The sequence below is a fragment of the Tamandua tetradactyla genome, chromosome X (genome assembly GCF_023851605.1).
Source record: "Tamandua tetradactyla isolate mTamTet1 chromosome X, mTamTet1.pri, whole genome shotgun sequence".
Lineage (NCBI taxonomy): Eukaryota > Metazoa > Chordata > Mammalia > Pilosa > Myrmecophagidae > Tamandua > Tamandua tetradactyla.
The window spans coordinates 48,557,176-48,574,437 of NC_135353.1; the positions used below are offsets into that span (position 1 = coordinate 48,557,176).

At 39.3% G+C, this 17,262-nt stretch overlaps 1 long non-coding RNA gene across 6 annotated transcripts in view; it reads right to left on the reverse strand.

Moving 5' to 3' along the window:
• Positions 1 to 17,262, reverse strand: part of LOC143671630 (uncharacterized) — a 247,906-nt gene that overhangs the window by 185,237 nt on the left and 45,407 nt on the right. For all 6 annotated transcript variants that reach the window (XR_013169622.1, XR_013169623.1, XR_013169621.1 and 3 more), the window contains exon 3: positions 5,074 to 5,153. This is a non-coding gene — a long non-coding RNA (uncharacterized LOC143671630). The remainder of the gene's footprint in view (positions 1 to 5,073; positions 5,154 to 17,262) is intronic.

The following is a 17,262-nucleotide window of genomic DNA, read 5'->3' on the forward strand; positions in this document are numbered from 1 at the left end:
TGTAGATAGCTTGATTGAACACCATAAGTACTTGGAATCTTGGGTAGGACATGAGATTTTGTTGGTTTGTCCAGAGTGATGCCCTGATGAATCCCAGAATGATTCAATCAGTGAGTGGAAAAGTATTTGCAAAGTCCCCTTCGGGGAATGGTGAGAATGGGGAGAAATTCAACTTCCGCAAGTTGAATTCTTGATATTCTCACAAGCAGTGTGGACAACCAAAGCTATAGGCAGAGCCCCCAGTCTTGGGGTTTGTTCATATGAAACTTAACCCCACGAAGGATAGGTCAAGTCTACTTAAAATTGAGGCCTAAGAGTCACCCCCAAGAGAGCCTCTTTTGTTGCTCAGATGTGGCCTCTCTCTCCAGACAACACAACAAGCAAACTCGCCACCCTCCCCCTGTCTATGTGGGACATGACTCCCAGGGGTGTGGACCTTCCTGGCAACGTGGGTCAGAAATCCTAGAATGAGCTGAGACTCAGCATCAAGGGATTGAGAAAAACCCTAGAATGAGCTGAGACTCAGCATCAAGGGATTGAGAAAAACCCTAGAATGAGCTGAGACTCAGCATCAAGGGATTGAGAAAATCTTCTCGATCAAAAGGGGGAAGAGTGAAATGAGACAAAGTGTCAATGACTGAGAGATTCCAAACAGAGTCGAGAGGTTATCCTGGAGGTTATTCTTACGCATTAAGTAGATATCACCTTATTATTCCAGATGTAATGGAGAGTCTGGAGGGAACGGCCTGAAAATGTAGAGCTGTGTTCCAGTAGCCATGTTTCTTGATGATGATTGAATAATGATATAGCTTTCACAGTGTGACCGTGTGATTGTGAAAACCTTGTGTCTGATGCTCCTTTTATCTGCTATGTCAAGAGATGTGTAGAATGTATGGAATAAAAATAAATTATAGGGGGAACAAATGTTAAAATAAATTTAGTTTGAAATGCTAGTGATCAATGAAAGTGAGGGGTAAGGGGTATGGTAAGTATAATCTTTTTTTTCTGTTTTCATTTTATTTCTTTTTCTTTTGTCTTTTTATCTCTTTTTTTATTTCTTTTTCTGAATTGCTGCAAATGTTCTAAGAAATGATGAATATGCAACTAAGTGCTGATATTGTGAATTACTGATTATATATGTAGAAGAGAATGATCACATGTTAATGTTTTAGTTCATTTGCTGTTAAATTTTTTTTAATTAATAAATAAATAAGAAAAAAAGAAGAGGAAGAGAGAAATAAAGTACCAGTGTCTGCGAGATTTCAAACAGAACTGAGAGGTTCTCCTGGAAGTTATTCTTACACATTATATAGATACACCCTTTTTAGTTAATGTGTATTAGAGCAGTTAGAGGGAAGTACCAGAAACTGTAGAGCTGTGTTCCAGTAGTCATGTTTCTTGAAAATGATTGTATAATGACATAGCTTTTACAATGTGACTGTGATTGTGAAAATCTTGTGTCTGATGCTCCTTTTATCTATGATATGGACAGATGAGTAAAAATTATGGACAAAAAAAAATTATGGACAAAAATGAACAAATTATAGGGGGAACAAAGGTTAAAATAAATTGAGTAGACTGAAATACTAGTGGTCAATGAGAGGGAAGGGTAAAGAGTATAGTATATATGAGTTTTTTCTTTTTTCTTTCTTTTGCTGGAGAGATGCAAATGTTAAAGAAATTGATCATGGTGATGAATACACAAGTATATGATGATATTGTGAGCCATTAATTGTACACCATGTATAGAACATTTGTAATGTCAAGAAGGTTTGTATATTTCTTTGTTAAGGTTTACAATAAAAATATTTTAAAAAAATAAAATGCCATGCCAAACAGAATACTGAGCTGGGTGGATTTTAACTGCTCAGTGAGGCCACTCTGTTGCTTGCTCATTTCTACTGTCCAGAATGCTGACATGTCCTATATTGGATACTCACAAGATTTCTATATTTTTTTCTCCTCACCTCTTCAGTAGAATGTAAGATTTTTAGGGGAGAGACCAGGCCACCACTTTCAGGTAATAAAACACTGAGTAGTTATTAATTTATTTTCAAGTACAAAATATTGCATATTATTAATTAATAAGTATTTATTAATTATTATATGAAATAGCTAGGTTAATCAATAAATATTTATTGAATGTTTTCTCTGAATTTGGCATAGTGCTAGGTGCTAAATATACTGTTGTGAACAAGACAGATACGGGTTTTCTCTCATGAGCTAAGATTCTGTTCAGTGTAAAGTGACAACAAATATATAAACAAATATCCATGGGTCCAGATAAGGGAAAGGGTAGGGCTACTTAGCTAAAGTGGTTAGAGAAGGTCTTCATGAGGGGTTCATAGCGTAAATGAGACTCAGAAAGATGAAGAGGCCATTTTACGAGTTAGGCGAAGGACAGTCCAGGAAGAAGGAATACCATTTAAAAAGGGAAAATCCCACAGGTCTGAGGCTAGAGCATGATTAGTGAGCAAAGAGTAAAAAGTCTGAATTTTATTCCAAGCATGCTGAAAAGTCACTGGAGGTGGGAATTGCGGGAACTGACATAATCTGATATACATTTTAAAGAATCACTCTGGGTGGTTACTGAGGAGAATAGGCTATAGGGAAGACAAATAGGAGGCCAGCAGTCCAGATGAAAGGTGATCGTGGTTTAGACTACGGTGGTTGAGAGAATGAGAGATCATCAGATTTTAGATCTGTCTCACACTTAGAATACGTATGCCATACCGATTAACTGTGGAGATGAGAAGAAGAGGAAAATCAAGGATAATACCTAGATCTGGGGGCTTGAGAAGAGTGTGTATGAAACTGCCAGTTACTGAGATGGAGAAAAACAGGTTTTGGATGGGGGCTAACAAGAGTTCAGATTTTCACATGTTGAGGTATTGATGTCTATGAATGTGAGGAGAGGTCAGGTCTTGTGTTACCCCATGTATCTCTGGGGATATATGAAGTGTGTAAGACACAATTTTAAAGATTTAACATAGCAGGTCTGGTTGCTCAATCCCTGCATATTCTCAGAGGAGCCTGGAACTATGACGGACCCTAGGCCAAGCCCTGGGAATGTGGTCTGCTGAATGTTTTTTATATCATTGACTGATGGTAATGCTTTGTATGTCCAGAGCAATGGGGTATGCTGTACCAGCTTATCAGATCATCTCATGATTGTTTACAAGATTCATGATGCACCTGGTTTCAATGCTAGTATCCTAGATTTTAGTTCCATAAAAGCTTCCAAACTTGAGACTGGAGTGAGCTTCTCTGAGCAGACACATTTCACAGGTATCCTTGTAGTTTGTTGCTAGACAGAAATCATTCCTGTGTGGCCCTGGATGGAGATAAACTTGGAAGCCTGCCTGATGCATATCTTTTCCCACTGCTTTTGCTCCTATCCTTTACTGTAATAACCTTAGCCATGAGTATAACCTCCTATTGAGTCTTGTGGGTTCTATTAGTGAACCACAGAATTTGGGATAGTTGTAAGACCCATGAAACTCAGGAATTATCCTCAAGGAGCTTAAGTTCTAACAAGAAACAAAAAGAACATGCATTAAGTAACATGCCCCAAAAAGGACAAAATAGTGCAGTTAGCATGAGGGCAGGGGCTAAGTCTTATTCATCTCTGTATCCCTAAAAGAGGGCTGGGTATCTAGCAGGTCCTCAAAAAAGGTCTGCTGAACTTAAAGGACGAGGTAGAGCCTGAAGGATGAGTAGGATTCTTAGTAAGCAAAGAAGAGAAGGAGGGCATGCTAATTGGAGAAAACAAATTGTAGGCCCAAAAGCAAGAACAGGCAGGGTTTCTTTGTAGAAAGCTGTCCTCTTAGTTTCCCTGCTTTACAATGTCTGGCACATTTACCAAACAGTGGGCATTTAGTAATGTCTGCCACTTGTCTAGTACCTTGCTCAAATTTTCTGCAACACCCTTTTCAGCCTCTCCTCTGCTTATTCTGCACAGTGCTAAGTATGTGAGGTGATGAGACTGAGAAGTCTAGTTCCAAATCTCATGGTATCACAGATAGTTAACTTGGCTGATGTTAACTGATTAAAATTCCAGATGGAACTATAATCAATCTATTAATCCTAAATTTAATGCCAGTTCTAAAATCAAAATTCCTAGAACTTAAATATTTCTATTTAAATGCTCCATATTTCCAAGGCAGTTTTCAAAAGAAATACGATTAGTAACTATTTCATCAAAAAGAAAGGTTCATGTGAAGGGAGACATGGATATCGAGGAAAAGAGAAAACACTCCAGGAAATGGACTAAAACATTTCTATCTATATGAACAGGAAAGAAAAAAATGGAATGTTCAGCACTTAGATGTTAAAGTTCATCTAATGTAACTACCTCCTCCTCTGGCAGATAGGAGATTTGTCCAAAATCACATAGCAGTTCACAATTGATCCAGAACCACAGCCCAATTTTTCTTATTTCCAGTCTAGCACTGTACTACATTTTAGCACCCATTAAGTGAACAGCTATAAGAATCACTCCCAAAGAAAGTGGATACAGTAAATTTCCCAATTAGCAACCACTCTTTGGTGAAGCATGTTAACAGCCAGAGCAGGGAAGGTCAGCAAAACGTCGAGCCAAGGAATTACAATTACAAGAGCTAAATGAGACATGTTTCTGACTGCTTTATGGGCTCCACAGCCTCATTTCTTCTTTAATTTTATCCAGGTCAATCATACTCTGTGTCATGGGGTTGGGGGAGGGGGGAGTCAGGGAGAGGGGCAACTAAAACAGACCTTCCTGCTGGCAGAGGTGCATGGCCAGACTGTTAAGACATGAGCGAAAGGGCAAAGGTAACTGCTCAAACATATGTTGGGAGCAGAAAGCCCTGGCTCAATCAGCATTGCCTCCCACCAAAGGTCTACCAGTTCACAGTTGCCAGTCAGAAAACTCATGGCTATGCGAACAAGAGAGGCTGGAATCTACACACCAGCCTCCTTGTCCTGCCCAGGCTGCTGACTCAGTCAGTGACAAGTGGACCAGGCTGGTTCATCAGAACAGTAAACCCAGGCAACAACCTGGCAGTGATTTTTATAAGGATTGAAGTTACTCACCATTCAGGACTCCAAGCCTTGAGCATTCCTCCCATACAGCCAGGTCTTCCATGGAGGCATGCAGCAACTCCTGGGCCAATCTAAGGAATGTGAGAAAAAGCCTATGGGTAGTTGAGGGAGTCTGAAATGTGACACCTCTATAGGTACTAAATCATAGAATTAGTGAATTCAGCACTCAAATCACATTCTTACCTGATGCCTGAATCACTTCTACAAAACAAGTTTCAGTCCCTCTTGGAGCTTCAAATCCTTATTATAAGAAAACATTATATTGCTATTATAAGGAAATACCTCATAATTCTGCTTTAGCTATGGTATGGCAAAGTTAGAAGTGAATTTTGTACAGATAAGGAAATCTTATCCTTTAAATATCAAAACGTTTAGTTATTTTTGATACGAGAAATATATATGCATATATTACATGCTTCCCAGATTTCTTAACCCATTTGAACATTTTTCCAGTTAATTCAGAGTAATCATAATAAACTCCCTTTGTTGTGCTTGCTATTTTGTTTTCCTGTTGCTTCACCAGATATAAGGCCTTCAGCTGGCACTTCCCTTCTCAGTCTGAGTCCCTCTCCCCAAACCAACTCTTCCTATTGCTTCTAAACTGTTAAGGCTAGGAAACCAGATTGCAAAACTCTTTAGAGCTACGTTATAAACAAGGCATTAGAAGAGGCTTGGGGAATAAAGTCCCTGGCTTTAATGCTGTCAGTATGTATTTGAGAGAATTTGAGGCCATTTCTTCTTTCCAGGTTTGGGGCAAGTTTCCAGAAAGCACAGCATGCCAGAAGTCTGGTCTGGGGACAAGTGCTACTGAATATGTGCCTTGGATCAGGTCATGTCTCGAGATTCCCTGTCTCCACCCCAACTCAAACAATCTTAGTAACAAAAAATTGGGAAAAGTAACTAAGAATAAACATGAGGCCGTGCCAGATTCTTCTTTTGGGAAATGAAGTGCTGACAAAGCAGGGGCAACCTTAGCTTTGGGAATTACTCTATCCTACAACAGAGGAGCATTTCTGCATTGTTTTCAGAGGAAATATGGAGCATTGAAGAAATAAAAATGGTGATTTCTAGTGCTAAGTCAGATCTTGAGAGAAACCCAATGACATAAAAATGCACTAATGAGAAGTAAACCAAGATTTTGAGGTCTTCCCTAAAAATCTTGGGGGAAAAGCAACACCTGCAATTTACAATATAATCACAATAACTATCATGTGTTCCATGTTTTTATAATTTAGAAACCACTTTCAGAGACATTTCTCATTTAATAAGCTGAAGAGAAGGCCATTCTCCCTCTCATTCTCAGCCATTACATTTTTACTTTAAGAAACAACACTTGAAAACAATTTCCATTATCTATAATATTCTTGGCAGCTAAACTCCACAGTCCCCACATGCTCTGTAGACAAGGATTACCATGGGGTTCTGCTTAGAGAGCTCAGTCAATCCCAAAAGGCCCAGTTAAACATAGGACATAAAAGGGGGATTGCCTCAATGTTGGGGTCCCTGCCTTCTATGAACCTCCAGCTGAGAAGTTCCATCTCTACCAGGGTCTGACAGATCATTAACCCATACAGAAAGCAGAGCAATTCCCTTTCACCCCCGATGGTCCCAGTGTCATTTTTAGCCTAGAAAGGAGGTAATAATACAGCATGCAGGGGCCTATCACTTTATTATTTTGGTGTGGACATCAAACAACCAGCAGGATGAATGATGATGGAGAATTCTTTATCATCTCTGAATTTCAATTTGTCCATTCTTAAAATAAGGTAAGAGGGGCAAAACTTGCCCCCCATCTAGTTTCTACATATTTGGGGATGATGAATTAAGCACTACACATGGAATACTTTCATTGTGAACTCCTTAGAAAGATCACAAAAGTCTCAGAGATTATAACTGGCTCAAAGTTGGATACCTCTAATCATTTAAAAGTTTTCCTAGAAATCAAACACAACAATTCAAGTAAAAGACACAAAAAAGAAGAAAAATCTTAGGATTTGATGTTTGGTAGAGGGTGAAAATTAGTGAGGAAAGTGACAATCAACAGCAGGGATATCAGATAAGAAGAGGAAGAGATAAAAACACCAAATGGAAGAATCAAAATTTTGTTATTGGGGAAGAGAGGGGAAATGTAAACAGCAACCCTCAAACATTTTCCCAATCAGAATTCAAGATTACATAAGGAAATTTTACAAAGCTATTTAATCTGAAAGAAGTGGGAAACAATTACATACACATTATAAAGGGCATAATATCTATGTATATGAAATATTTTTAAATGGTAAGCACCAACAATGTGAATGCTGTACCTGGGTCTTAAAATTACTGTGGCCATAATGAGCCTGGCAGTGACACTATAATCTATTTATATTTATATTCAATAACTGGCTATTTGTGTGAGTCTCATCTAAAGTCAATGTAACAAGATCCACAAGGAGTATAGAAATGAAGCCAGAAGAAGTAAAGTGACAACCAATCATCATGACTCTATTTTATAAACAGCGCTTCCTAACCCCTTCCTTCTTCACTTCTGCTCCTCCCTCCAAGTTAACCAGCTAATCGGCCAAACTGTTACTTTGCAGATAATTTATTTACATCTGACTTAAGGGCCTCCCCTTGAGAAAGGTGTATATGCAAGGCTGCAATTCCTGCAGATTTGCACTCCTGGGGTTGGTTTCCATGAACTCCAACCACTCATGTCCTATAAAAGACACTAAAGGCATTAAGAGTAAATTACTTCCTCAGTTTGGTCATCTCTGAGATTCAACCAAAGGAGAAATAGCAGCAGTAGCAGCAGCAGCAAGTTTTTGCAAGGGATTTTATGAAAGCAAAGCTATCAACCAAAGTCACCAAATACCACAAGATTATACATATATAGTGGTTATGGTTCATTATGAATTAGGTCAGGAACAGGCAGCTACTTCTTAATTCACAGGTGCTTTCATGGAACTTCTTCACTTCTAGTGTGAAATCTGGAAATGGCTCAACTGTTGATCCTCTTCTTGGGAGAAAGATCACATTAACTATGGGGACCTGGACTTTGGTAGGGGAGTGTGAAGGGTCCCTCTCTCAGTGATACTCAAGAACACTGGGACACCCCATTCTCACCAATTCTGCTCAATCAATCTTGTCAGAGTTTATCATTAATTTATTGTGAATCAACTCTGAGTCATTAGGGACACTGTAGACATAGGCACAACCTGCATCGACTTTGTAAGGTCAACCTCATAAAGAATAACACACTTTCTTATCAGACTCCCTCGGAGCTTCAGTAAGACCTATTTCTTGGGATTAGAGTGAGAAAGACGTTTGACCTGGGGGCAATTCTTAGGTTCTTATGGGTGTTATTCTTGAGACAGAAGTAGATGGGAGAATGTGTTTGAGGGTAGGAAAAAGAAAAGGACTATAACTGACAAATTGTCTGTCCTGCCTATTCTCCTCAGATGAAACAAGCACTCTTTTAGATTCTGAAGAAGTGCTTTGATGGTCATAGTCCAGTTCCTTACAGAATCAGAAAATCATCATCAGCCATATGTTCCTTGAAAATGGAATGGGAAGTTAAGGGTCAGTCAGTATCCAAGTATGTAGCAGAGACTATTAGCAGCCACCACATATTCCTCGTATGCCTCTACATATCCCAGTCTCCCTTACAGTTAGACTGGGCCTAGGTGACTAGTTCCTGCTAGTGAAACATGTGCAGAAGTGATGTTTGTCATTTCTGGGATGAGACAGTTAACATTAGGCAGTCTTCCACTGTCTGTTTCCCTGTTATGGTCTCCTGGAAGGTCATGTGTTTCAGATGGCATTGCTCTAATAAGAAGGCCAACCAGCCTGAATCAGACTTTATGTGACATCAGAGCTTAGCCTATCTTGACCAATTTTAGGAGCTAAAGCAAGCATCTAGGATGCCAGATGCTTTACTGCAAGAAATTAAGTTTGTAACTCTCAGGACGTATAGTTCCTTTTAGAGAAGTACACTGTGCCAGGATGGTTGGATTTTACATGCTTCCCAAGATTTTCCAACAAAATATTGTCGCAGAGGCAGGATATTAGACCTGAAATAGTAACCTCAAGGGTAAAAGCCTTCTCTCCCAAGGACACACATTTTTAAAATATCATAAAACATCTAAAATTTATTCAATATCTCACAAAATCTCTTCCTAGGCATCCATCACCTCATTCTGCTACTTTCCAGTTACTAACATCACTGGAGACAAATGCTGACATATAGTCTCCATAAACAGAACTTCTTCATAAATTTAGGCTCCCATAAAAACCAAACAAAAGAAAAACAAAACAGGAGACACAACTAATATTTCTATCAAGGCCATCTCATTTTCTTCTGGACCTTGGCTTAACCTCCTTTTAAGGTTTGGAATAAGAGAATTTCTCTCATTTACTGTCTCTAAAATGTCCAAAAATAGTGTCTGGATCCTCAATGAGCTAGCACAAGTCCAGAGGATGGTAGAAAGCGCAAAGCCTTAAAGTTAAAATCAAAAGGGCTAGGGACAATTTCACTACGGCATTCTTCATGAAGAAGGGAACATTTCTTGGCTATTGTTCACTCTAATCAGCTTAAGGCCCCACCTTTCAGAGATTCTACTTGCTAAGACAATCAGGGACTCCATATATGATTACTTATTGCAAAGAACCAAAACACGCCTTTAAAAAACATTTCTTTCAAAGGCATGTGACATTACCAGTGAAAGCTTGAGAAATGACAAACTCATGTACGTATTGCTCTTGGGATAGGGACTTAATGGAAATTTCAACGTATTTGAACCTTAAAGAAACCAGTGAGAAGGTCTGATTAGGGGTTAAACAAAAGCCATGGCCTGGGCCCTGTTTAGAAGGTTGCCCCTTACTCCATAGCTAGAATCCTGTTCTGATGGTAGGAAACAGTCAGAGAAGTCCTTACATTACTAGCCCAGAAAGCCTCTTCTGAGCATTGCCCAATACTCTTGTTATATAACATGTAAAATAAATAATCAATCTTAAAAGTCAGGCAGCCAAAGCTCTGCTCAAATAATAAACCCTTTTACAATCTGCTTATCACCTGCCAAAATCAGCTTCACAGGAACACTAGGAACTCTAAATTCTGTTGAGCTCATTAACTACTTGGGGGAAATAGACAAGCCTCAATGGTTTCATTGGTTTTCTGAGATACAAAAGCATAAAGGTTTTCATTTACCTGTACCCTGTCCATCTCCTCAATACTTTAAACACAGTTTCAGTCCCACCCGCTGAGTGGCCTCGATTAAAGGAGCAAGAGACCCCACCTGACCTTTTCTTAGAAAGCATTCCACTTTCTACTATCCCTCCTACTTGATTGTTTGGGAAAGGAAGGTAAGACCAACCTTTTCAGAAAAATCATCCAGAGGGAGAGAGAGGCATCTGAAAATGTAGTCTTCTGCCCCTGATGGCCCTCTGGCTTAATTAGGAAGGAAAGAGGAGCTTTACTCAAAAGAAAATTGTTCAACACATATTTGGTACACTTGGGTATGCCTGACAGCGTGTTGATGCGTGGCAAAAATGGTTTCTCTGGGCTTCAAAACACAGGATGGGGCCTCTTAGTCTTGTTAGAGGGTCTTGTTGAGGAAATCTGATAGGAAAAGTCTGTTCTAAAACTTATGTCTAAAGAACCACAGAAGGAATTTTGACACCTATTTGATATTAACATACCAGTACTGTGAACCCACAGATTAAAAACCTCAGGATTTATTTCTTCTATAAAACCTTACTACCCTCACCATAAAGCTTCTAGAAGAAAACGTACGGAAACATCTTCAAGACCTAGTAATAGGAGGTAGTTTCCTAAAACTTATACCCAAAGCACAAGCAACAAAAGAAAAAAATAGATAAATGGGAACTCCTCAAAATCAAATGCTTTCACACTTCAAAAGACTTTGTCAAAAAGGTGAAGAGGTAACCAACTCAATGGGAGAAAATATTAGGAAACTACATATCAGCAAAGGTTTGTTTTCCTGTATATACAAAGAAATCATGCAACTCAACAACCAAAGAACAAACAACCCAATTATAAAATGGGCTAAAGTTATGAATAAGCATTTTTCTGAAGAGCAAATACAGATGGCTCAAAAGCACATGAAGATATACTCATTTTCATTAGCTATAAAGGAAATGCAGATCAAGACTACAAGATACCACCTCACACCTATAAGAAGGGCTGCTGTTAAACAAACAGGAAACTATTAATGTTGCAGAGAATGTGGAGAAATTGGGACACTTATGCACTGCTGGTGAGAATGTATAATGGTGCAGCCACTATGGAAGACTATTTGGCCGTTCCTTAGGAAACTAAATATCGAGTTGCCCTATGACCCAGCAATAGCACTACTTGGTATATAAGAGCTGAAAACAATGACACAAACAGACATTTGCACACCGATGTTCATAGCAGCATTATTCACAATCACCAAAAGATGGAAACAAACCAAATGCCCATCAATGGACGAGTGGATCAACAAAATGTGGTATATAAATACAATGGAATATTATGCAGCTCTAAGACAACATGACATCCTGAAGCACGTGACAAGATAGATGAGCTTTGAGGACATAATGCTGAGTGAAATTAGCCAGACACAAAACGGGTAGTATATGATTCCACTTTTATGACCAGCATAAAGGTATAAACAGAGGCTTATAAAACAGAATATAGGGGACTTAGAGATATATAGAAGCTAGAGATGGGTGAACTGCTAGCTAACGAGGTTGAACTCCAATGTAAGGGAATAGACAGGCATGAAGGCGGCTCTCTAGTGGGTCTATAAATAATATTACCATATTGAAGATGAACAAGATTGAAAGGGGTTGTATAGACCTATGTGTCCCACTGATTAAAACTAGAAATAAGAATTAGTTCTTCCAAGAATTACTTCAAAGATATGATTCTTGTACAAAGAGTGACTAAGTCCAGGGTACAGGAGGAAAATTGCTACTGCATACTATGAGCTACGTTCAAAAGGAAAACATCAGGCTGCCGTCCGGGCGTGTGTAGGGGGGAGGGAGTAATAAGTAAGTGTGGGGGTGTTTAAAAGGCCGCTAGCGCCGGGGTGGGGCTCGGCACGTGGGGCGAAGGCTGGGCTGCGGGACCTGCTCTTATCACTGCTTCTCCAGAGCTCTGCCAGTTACTGGCACATAGTGGCTGCCCAGAAGTTGTCTGTGAATGAATGAACAAAAAATAGTCTCACTGAAATTGTCCTGTGGAAACTGCCATCACAGATATTGGATGTTTTGTATACAGTATGACCAATGCTGTGTGTCTGATAGCATGGTCTAATGCACCAAACAAAAAAAAAAATTAGCAAATGATCTTATTAGGCATCTTTTTGCATCTATATTTTCAAAGCCAATAGCTTCTTCTAAAGTATTTCGTCCATGATCACTGAACATTTGCTGGAGCTGGTACCCAACTGTGAAATACTCTCACTTCAACAGGCTGTAGGTTTCTGGCTGAAATTAGTCCAGTTAGGACAGAGGCACCAACAGGAGGTTATGTTCACTCAAGAAAGGCCGATGGAGGACTTCCGGAGAAGATGGCGGCTTAGTAAGACGCGCGGGTCTTAGTTCCTCCTCCAGAAAAGCAACTAAAGAAACAGAAACAATACGAAACAGCTCCCGGAGTCACGACAGAGACCAAAAAGACAGCGTACCCCATTCTGGAACGGCTAAACGGGCGGGGAGAATCCGCTGCGGTGAGATACCCGAGGGGCGCGTGTTTTCCCGGCCGGGCGGCTGGCAACTGGGGTCCCCTCCACACATGTGGCTCCCCGGTCTGACTGGGAACGTTGGATAGCGGGGCCCTCCCATCACGCTTGGCGTCTCGGGCCAGCTGGGCAATTTGGACCGGCACTCCCCCAAGCCGCGGCCAGCGACCCCCGCCTCCACGCACGGTTTCCCGGGCCGACTGCCCCACAGACAGACGACCGCCACGAGCGCTACCTACTGGGCAGGAAAAGAAAAACAGAGCCCAGAGATTCCACAGAAAAACCTTTCAACCAGCTGGGTCCCACACCCAGGGAAATCTGATCAAATGCCCAGACACCAGCAGAAAATAATGGATGACACTCGGAAAATTGAATATATGGCCCAGTCAAAGGAACAAACCAATAGTTCAAATGAGATACAAGAGCTGAGACAACTAATGCTGAATATACGAACAGAAATGGAAAAACTCTTCAAAAACCAAATCAATAAACTGAGGGAGGACATGAAGAAGACATGGGCTGAACAAAAAGAAGAAATAGAAAATCTGAAAAAACAAATCACAGAACTTATGGGAGTGAAGGACAAAGAAGGAAAAATGGAAAAAACAATGGATACCTACAATGGTAGATCTAAAGAGACAGAAGCTACAATTAGTGAACTGGAGGATGGAACATCTGAATTCTAAAAAGAAACAGAAACTATAGGGAAAAGAATGGAAAAACTTGAGCAGGGGATCAGGGAACTGAATGACAATATGAAGCGCACAAATATACGTGTTGTGGGTGTCCCAGAAGGAGAAGAGAAGGGAAAAGGAGGAGAAAAACTAATGGAAGAAATTATCACTGAAAATTTCCCAACTCTTATGAAAGACCTAAATATACAGATTCAAGAAGTGCAGCACACCCCAAAGAGAATAGACCCAAATAGGTATTCTCCAAGACATTTACTAGTTAGAATGTCAGAGGTCAAAGAGAAAGAGAGGATCTTGAAAGCAGCAAGAGAAAAACAATCTGTCACATACAAGGGAAACCCAATAAGACTATGTGTAGATTTCTCAGCAGAAACCATGGAAGCTAGAAGACAGTGGGATGATATATTTAAATTACTAAAAGAGAAAAACTGCCAACCAAGACTCCTATATCCAGCAAAATTGTCCTTCAAAAATGAAGGAGAAATTAAAACATTTATAGACAAAAAGTCACTGAGAGAATTTGTGACCAAGAGACCAGTTCTGCAAGAAATACTAAAGGGAGCACTAGAGTCAGATATGAAAAGACAGAAGAGAGAGGTATGGAGTAAAGCGTAGAAAGAAGGAAAATCAGATATGATATATATAATACAAAAGCCAAAATGGTAGAGGAAAATATTATCCAAACAGTAATAACACTAAAAGTTAATGGACTGAATTTCCCAATCAAAAGACATAGAATGGCAGAATGGATTACGACCCAGCAATACCACTGCTAGGTATCTACTCAAAGGACTTAAGGGCAAAGACACAGACGGACATTTGCACACCAGTGTTTATAGCAGCATTATCTACAATTGCAAAGAGATGGAAACAGCCAAAATGTCCATCAACAGACGAATGGCTAAACAAACTGTGGCGTATACCTACGATGGAATATTATGCAGCTTTAAGACAGACTAAACTTATGTAGCATGTAATAACATGGATGGACCTAGAGAACATTGTGCTGAGTGAGTCTAGCCCAAAACTAAAGGACAAATACTGTATGGTCCCACTGATGTGAACCGACATTCGAGAATCAGCTTGGAATATATCATTGGTAACAGAGACCAGCAGGAGTTAGAAACAGGGTAAGATAATGGGTAATTGGAGTTGAAGGGATACAGACTGTGCAACAGGACTAGATACAAAAACTCAAAAATGGACAGCACAATAATACTTAAGTGTAATGTAACTAGGTTGGAACACTGAATGAAGCTGCACCTGAAATATGGTTTTTTGTTTGTGTGTTTGTATCTTTTGTTTTTGTTTTTTTCTTTTTCCTTTTTATATATATATATTTTTTATTAGTATTATTATTTTAATTCTCTTCTCTATATTAACATTCTATATCTTTTTCTGCTGTTTTGCTAGTTCTTTTCCTAAATCGAGGCAAATGTACTAAGAAATGATGATCATACATCTATGTGATGATACTAAGAATTACTGAGTGCATGTGTAGAATGGAATGATTTCTAAATGTTGTGTTAATTTCTTTTCTTTTTTTGATTAATAAAAAAAATTAAAAAAAAAAAAAAAAAGGAAACCATCAGCACTACCACAGTAACAGCAGAAGTAAATAATGGGGTGAGGGACAAGAGTTAAGATGCGGTTTAGATTTCCTATTTGGCAAGGGTGTGTTTATTTGTTTTCTTTCTCTTGGGAACAATGAAATTATCTAAAATTGAGAATGTTGATGGACTGTGGACTTTGCGCCCTGTGCATGATGCCCAATGAATGCAGGTGGCTGAAGGATACACTGATGGAGTAGATTGGTGAACAATGGTGTATACTTATGAACAAACGGTGTACTGCTACAAAACAGAACAAAGTCATGAGGCATGCAATGATGTGAATGAACATGTAGGACATTCAGTGAGATAAAATAAGCCAGAAACAAAAAAACAACAATGGTATGGTCACCTTTAGAAAATGCTTATAAGAAAACAGGGGCCTAGATTGTAACCTTTTAGAGCAGACACATTAAGTCTGGAGTGGTGATTATTATTTCTAAATTTTGAGAGGCTCTTTTATATATATAACCTGATATTTAGAGATAAGAACAAAGCCGAACAGGTTGGGATTAAAGTAATCCAGAACATAGGGGTAAGGAAGCCAGTATCTGTATTTTAGAACCACACACACTCTTTGAGACCACTGGAAGAAAGGTTTATCAGGTCTGGAATTGAAATTTTCTGTAGTACATAATCTAAGTGAACCTATATGTATAGCTCATTTGAACAACTGAAGCACAGGGAGCACAGAATAACAAAGAGGTTCTTTAATCCTGTAAAGATTATTGTAATGCCTGGATACATCCTAGAGTATATTAACCAGATAATTAAAAAGTATTGGCAAAGTCCCCTGAGGGATGGGAGAAAAACTATAGAACTATTAAACTTTACCATTAGGGAATCCCCTGATACTGTGTGAAACTTTAGGGACACCCAAGTCAATAGGCCATGTCTTTGATCAAGAGGCTTACTCTTGTGAAGCTTATGTAGGTAGTGGAGAAGCTTAGACTACCTATAGGCATGCCTAAGAGTTACTTCTGGAGGACCTCTGTTATTGGTCAGATGTGCCCTCAGTCTCTCTCTAAGTCCAACTCTGCAAGTGAAATCATTGCCCTCCCCACTACATGGGACATGACATGCAGGGGTGAAAGTCTCACTGGTGACATGGGAGAGGACTCCTAGGGATGAATCCAGACCTGGCACCATGGGATCAACAATTACATGCTGAATAAAAGGGGGAAAAGAAGTATAACTAATAAAGTATCAGTGGCAGAGAGAGTTCAAATAGACTCTAGAGGCTACTCTGGAGGTCGCTGTTATGCAAGCTTCAGTTAGACCTTGCTACCTATCATAACGTGCCAACCCCCAACCAGGACCATTCCAGCCAATCCTAAAGAACATCTAGGGCAATATATAAGATTCCACAAGGGTTCCATGCACTAGAGTAACTTTCCAGAAACCTAAAACCTCTAGATGGGTCCCTGGTCCAGATAAGTCCTGAAACCTAGCCTAGCCTCTCTAGAACATCAGATAGTTCCATCTCCCTACCCCATATTAGTGATAGACCCTTCAAATATGAAAAATTTAGAATTGCCATAGCCCAAACACCCCTAAAGAGAGGGATGAAAAGATCAAAGGTGATGGTAGAGCTATAAAGAGAAGAAAGGATTTAACAAACGAATATGAATGCTGAATCATTCAACTGATATCTCTTTCAGTCTCCAGTATTTAAGAGCAGCTAGACATAAAAAACCTAAAATTGTGAAATTGTAACCCATGTCAAACTCTGAAATATGTTCTACAACTAATTGTGGGGCTGTGCTTTGAAATTTATAGCTTTTTTGTATATATATTATTTTTCACCAAAAAGAGAAGGAATAAAAGTTGATTGTGGTGATAAAAAAATATTTAAGCCCTCTAGCCTCCTATATTCTGGAGCAGCTAGAAGGATAAATCTGAGGATCATATGATAGCCCATGACAAACTCTGGGATCTGTCCTCTAACTACTTGTTGAAGAGTACTTTGAAAACAATTACATTTTTATTTCTTTGCTTTGTATATATGTTATACTATACAATAAAAAAAGCTAAAAATAAAAAAAAAAAAAGCTTACTACCCCTCACTGCTCCTTCCCGTAAAACTGGTTCCTTCCTCCAATAGACTCTATACATGCTTCTTGTTCACACTTTTTTTTAACTAGCTTATGA